The following is a 6,108-nucleotide window of genomic DNA, read 5'->3' on the forward strand; positions in this document are numbered from 1 at the left end:
TACGTCAAGAGCATAACAAAACAGTAAAAAGGACCAAAAAACGGGGCCTCTGACGGGAGCCACGCAAATTGTGACTCCACCTACATGTCACCACCGGAAGGCCCAGAATAGTTTTCTAACACCAAATATTTCTGAATAGATGCTTGCTTTGAAAAAGTATGAACAGCTTAATATTTCTCACTCTTTTTTATACTGCTTGGTATTTACTAGAACAGCAATATGTCCCAAACAAGTAATTGGGTTCTCCTTAATGTGACATAATGAGATTTATTTATTTACCTATCTGTTTCAGGTGAGCAAAGTCAGCAATAGATCCGAATATGATGCACTGCATAAAATGGGTGGCCAATCCAATCCTGTCCATTTTCCTCACCACCCAAGGTGGATTTCTAAATCTTTTTCGTTCTATCAGGACTCACTTACTTCACAGTCTCTTCTCATACCCCAGCATTTGAAACAATGTAATGATTGACCTACTTTGAGCAATACCACATTGCTGAAACTTCCTGGTACCCAGGTTGGGCTGTGCGGACAGTCAAATTGGAAAATGTTGGTTGGGAAATTCCCAACTATTCAGGAAATGGTTGCAACGATGGACTGAACAGCATTTCCCAAGTTCACATAATAGATTGGGCTGAAGAGTGCACTTGTTCCATTTGATATCTTTCTGTACTGATCATGCCATCTTGACTTCCCAGCGGCTACAAAATCACAATTATAGTTTGAGGTAAAGAAGGTTCTTCAACTTCCCAGAAGATACTTCAAGATTGCATGGTATAGAATCTCTACAGTGCAGAGGGAGGCCATTCAGCCCATCGAGTCTGCACCGACCCTCTGAAAGAGCACTCTACCTAGGCCCACTCCCACGCCCTATCCCCATGACGTGCACATCTTTGGACATTAACGGGCAATTTAGCATAGCCAATCCACCTAACCTGCACATCCTTGGGCTGTGGGAGGAAACTGGAGCACCCGGTCAAAATCCACGCAGGCATGGGGAGAACATACAACCTCCACACTGACAGTCACCCAAGGTCGGTATCGAACCTGGGTGCCTGACGCTGTGAGGCAGCAGTGCTAACCACTGTGCCACCATGCCGTCCATGCCTAGTGAGTTGGGAGCAGTCTTCTCCCCACTGCAGATATTGCACACAAATCATGGGACGATGAGGAAATTTAAAAGAAGAGGAAGCTGAAGAAAGTGAAAAGTGGCTTTAACCTCCCATCCAAAGAATGAAGTCACAATTTCAATGCATTTCTGACTAAGTAACAGAAAGAGGGAGGAATAGACAAAGAACTGCGCTGAAGCCATCCTCTAGAAATGTGAACAATGGACATTCTCTGCCCAACCCTCATTTCTCTCTCCAACCCCCCCCCCCCCCATCTCTCCTGAAGTGCTGACTCATGTGACTTATACCATGCTCAAGTGACCATTCTTCTCTGCAAGCCTGACCACTGAATGTTGACTGTCTCTTCATTGCGTAAGAGCTGCACATGATCCTGTCCACAAGCATGCCCTTTCAAGCAAAGGTCACTCTGCAGTGATCAAAACCCAGACTGGATATGGCTTTTCCTCAGGAATCTGCGATTGGAATAAGCCCACAGCTGCCTAATTGTCTCCTTCCAGACTATGGTTGGGCTTTTTCCATGTATCTGAGGAGGCATAAGCAACTTAGGTTACATTTTAATTTATGAATATATGAGTAGAAATACCTCAGCGGAAACAGACATCAAATAAACAGCTAATTGAGTTGGCTTCCTTTCAATATACAGTTAAACATGTTTTACTGTAATGTTTAATGCGCCAATGTTTTGCAATGATACGTCAAGAGAGAAGTGCGCAGGTCTAAAGCAAACACGCAGCCCTCTTGGTTTGCAGCAAGTGCACTGGTTTGAAGAGGATGTATGGTGGTTAGGTCCCTGAATGTAGAGAAAAAAGAAACTAAAGCTAACCAGAAATGTCCCTAACATCAATTCAACAAACTATTAATAAAACCCACTGCTACGAATCAAACCTGGTTGATGTCACATGTGGAGACCGGGACCCACTCTCAAAGCCATGTTACTACGGTTAAATTTGTGAATGGTGGAAGCTTCCTGTTCTGCCCATTGTGCGTACAGGATGTGTTTGGTGTTTCCCCACCTCCACCCGCTCCTACACATGATGTAAACACCATCTCTGAGAACCAAGTTTCTAAAGGGCATGAGGTTTTACCTCTATCCTGTTTTCCTCCATATTAAAATATATCTTGTGGTACGTTAACTTTGTGGTTACACTTTTATCGTAAATTGCGCCAATTCAGTGTGATTAGGGACTCAATCAAATTTCCATTCTAAAAAAGGAAAGATTTGGAGTGAACAATAGATTGTAATGACAGGTTTGTTAATTCCCAATTATTCCACTTGTAAAATTGCACAGCACATGCAAATGTACAGTTAACCAACTTTATGCACAAACAGTTAACCAACGAGGGGCTGGTTTTACACAGGGCAAAAGAGCTAGCTTTTAAAACAGACCAAGGCAGGCCAGCAACACAGTTCAATCCCCGTACCAGCCTCCCCGAACAGGCGCCGGAATGTGGTGACTAGGGGCTTTTCACAGTAACTTTATTTGAAGCCTACTTGTGACAATAAGCAATTTTCGTTTTCATTTTCATTTCAACTTTTCATTCACTGTCGCAGATTTCGATAGTAAGTGAAATATGTTTCTATTATATCTGCATTAACAAAATGATTTGCCTTTACATTTTACTTCTACTAAAACCATCCACTTGTAGAATTGCACCATTCAAATTTCAAAAGAGCCAATCATCGAATGTAGCTAATTTATGGCCTCAATATTGCAAATAAAGGGTCTAGTCCTTCATTATCACAGAGATGGCACAGTTATTAATTGTTCTTGAGGTTTTTGTTCATAACTCTTATTATTCTTAATCTCCGCCAGTTTGAGATATGAAACCAGAATTTTCATCCACCGCTGTATTTCCAAAACACTGCTCCTGGGCAGTGGCATTAAACAGATAATATCCGATTGGCACTCCGTTATATGCAGAGCCTGATATTCAGCTTCACTGCATTCAATGAATTAAACATTAGACACAGCAGAGAATGGATGGCCAATTCAGTACCAGATTCGCCACTGCCTGTTGATTAATTTTGAGCCTGAGTGTTTTAATGCCACAAACATAATAGCCAGTTCGTTAAATATTAGGAAATGTGGAATCCTTAATTAATGCATCTTCAGGGTGGAATAAATAATTAAAATATTAAATTAACTATAGCCCATTTTAAATTTAGGTCCTGTGTGATTTGGTGGTTTAAATGGACTGCACATTCTGGTTTGGTAGTCTGACATATAAATCAATACTTCTATCTATCTCTGCTCAAGTTAATGTTTTAAACATCCACTGGTGTTAAATGTTTCTAACTTGCACATGGATTCAACTTATAATGGTACTGAAAATGGCAGCACCTAAATAAATGAATAAGGCCATTCAGCCCATCTAGCTGACTCCAATTTATAAATCTATGCCTAGAACCCACGCTAGCAATTTATTTTCCCTTCCTGCCTCAGCTCCATGTGAAATCAGTGATCTGACCACTCTCTTTTTGAATGCTTCCTCGTGGAAGAGCGTCATTCATTTCGTATTCTGTACCATGATTGCTGGTTACGCGGCAATGAACTGGTGGTTTAACTCCATGTTTTATTCCAATTTTCTCCGTACTGAATACCTGATCCTGATTGAGGGAGTGGGTTTGGGGAAATAAATGTCACTATGCCTCTGTTATCAGTTGTATACACAATGCAATGTTGGCAATTAGCTAACAGGTCACAGAGAACGTATCGCCTGTCAGGGGACACTTTTCTAAAAGTTGTTAAAGACATCAGTGAATGCCAGCAAACTTGACAGCATCTGCAACTGGTCATAAATCATAGCAGTTTCTGCTTTGGAAGCAAAAATGTCAGACAATATAAAAGTCTTGCATTTATTTTCATTTTAACTGTATAGCAGCAGGTAGAATTTAATTTGTTCGTATTATTTACTCTCAGGAAAGTGAATTGGTAGAATTCTCAAAACCTGGAGGGTGAGGAACATTAATGTCAAGTTAATTTATGTTGTTTAGCATGTGTCATTAAATCATATTAGTCACTTTCTGAAGTGAATTAATTTCTCACAAAGCTGTTGGTAGACCTGGACCGACAATAACCAGTGAAGCCACATAGCTGCCACATGCGGATGGAAATCCAACTCATACACCACCACATTCATGACTCACCTTCTGTAATGCAACCCTATCTTGGAATAAACGTTACTGATCCCAACAGCAGACTACAACTGAGAGACACTCGCATAGGGTCAAACTCGTCCATCACAATAACATCAATCAGGTTGCTTTTCCTTAACTTTCCATTTATATAAAGTTAAATGAGCCACAGCATCTTAATGCGCACATTTTACAATGCATCAGAAGATGCTGTTCATTACTTGATACTATAAATATTACCCTTAAGCAGTCCAAGGTTCCCCATTCCTTTTAGGGCCTTTATGTTTTCAGATATTGCAGTTGTTTGTTCAAGATACATGTAAGGCCTTTTTAACATTCACCGCCTAGTTTAGAACCATCTCGATTATCTTGGTTAAAATGTTTTCACTGAGACATAGCATTCATCAATCTATTTAGACGACCAACGAGCTCCACTAAAACATATTAGACATGCACCGTATTTTTCCACTTCGTTGGTAGAGAACAGCATATTCTCAACTATGCTTTTGCTTCTCGCTGTTGGACAGTTTTCACTGTAGACTTAACCCCCACACACTGGATTTTCCTGTGAAAATAATGGTGAGGCTAATGATGGCCATTGTTTCTTATGAGTGATTGTTCAGCAAATTCGGATGAGGGACAAATGCAAAGTTCAGCTCAAAAATTGCTGTTTGAGAAGCTTCGAGAAAATCGCATATATTTTGAGGGGGGGGGGGTGCAAAATGGTTCACATTCAAAATGCTTTGAATGATGTAACATTGCTGTATTTGCACGTTTTATACAAACTAAACTCACCACAGAAAATCAATGTTGGCTAATTCAGTCTATGTACAGTTGTGATGATTGATAAGGGTTAATCTCTGCCAAACAACTTCTCTGGCACTGACAATTAACCAGTAAAAGTATGGCATTTCAATCCTTTAAGTTTTAATTGTGTTTTTCTTTGGGCTTTAGGCTACTGCCTCTTAATCTAATCTTTCTCCCTTTCTTTATATACCGGATTTGACACTCACTCTAATTTGCATATCCTTCTTAGTCCTTGCACTTTTAATTTCACAGTCTTGCAAACTTATGGAGATGCTTTTCTGCTTGCCCTGTTCATTCAGGTCCCAGATGCTCTATATCCCTTGTTGCAAATATCATCATCACAGCACCTATGATGCAAAATAAATTAATATCTAAACATGCAGAAGTGGCACGGTGGCACAATGGTTAGAACTGCTGCCTCACGTGCCAGGAATCCGGACTTGGATGACTGTCTGTGTGGAGTTCACACATCTCCCATGTCGGCATGGGTTTCCTCCGGGTGCTCAGGTTTCCTCCCACAGTCCAAAGATGTGCAGGTTAGATGGATTGGCCGTGATAAATTGTCCCTTAGTGTCCAAAGATGTGCAGGTTAGGTGAGATTACCAGGATAGGGAGTAGATGGGGTGCTCTTTCAGAGCATCGGTGCAGACTTGATGGGCCAAATGGCCACCTTCTGCACTGTAGGGTTTCTCTGGATTATATCGCACGTTTAACTGATGACAGACACCAATGCTGTTATTGTATTGCCAATCGTCCCCCTTTGACAAGTTTGATTTCAGTCCTTATTTCAGTGCCATCTGAAGCAGCAATGTTTGCAACAATAGGCTGCCAAAAAAAAGGGGGCAATAGTTTCTGCTGAATCTCTATTAATTCTCACTCAATGCTTGAGGTTATTTTTTTCTACTGCAATCAAACATTAATTGTGATAATTAATGGAATCAAGAGCAAGAACTCGCACTTACCTACATTAAAACAAATGACTTTCTTGGCCATTGTCATTTTCTTTTCATGATTATTCAGTTAATATAAGCCCCA

The sequence above is a fragment of the Scyliorhinus canicula genome, chromosome 5 (genome assembly GCF_902713615.1).
Source record: "Scyliorhinus canicula chromosome 5, sScyCan1.1, whole genome shotgun sequence".
In the NCBI taxonomy this organism is placed as follows: Eukaryota; Metazoa; Chordata; class Chondrichthyes; order Carcharhiniformes; family Scyliorhinidae; genus Scyliorhinus; species Scyliorhinus canicula.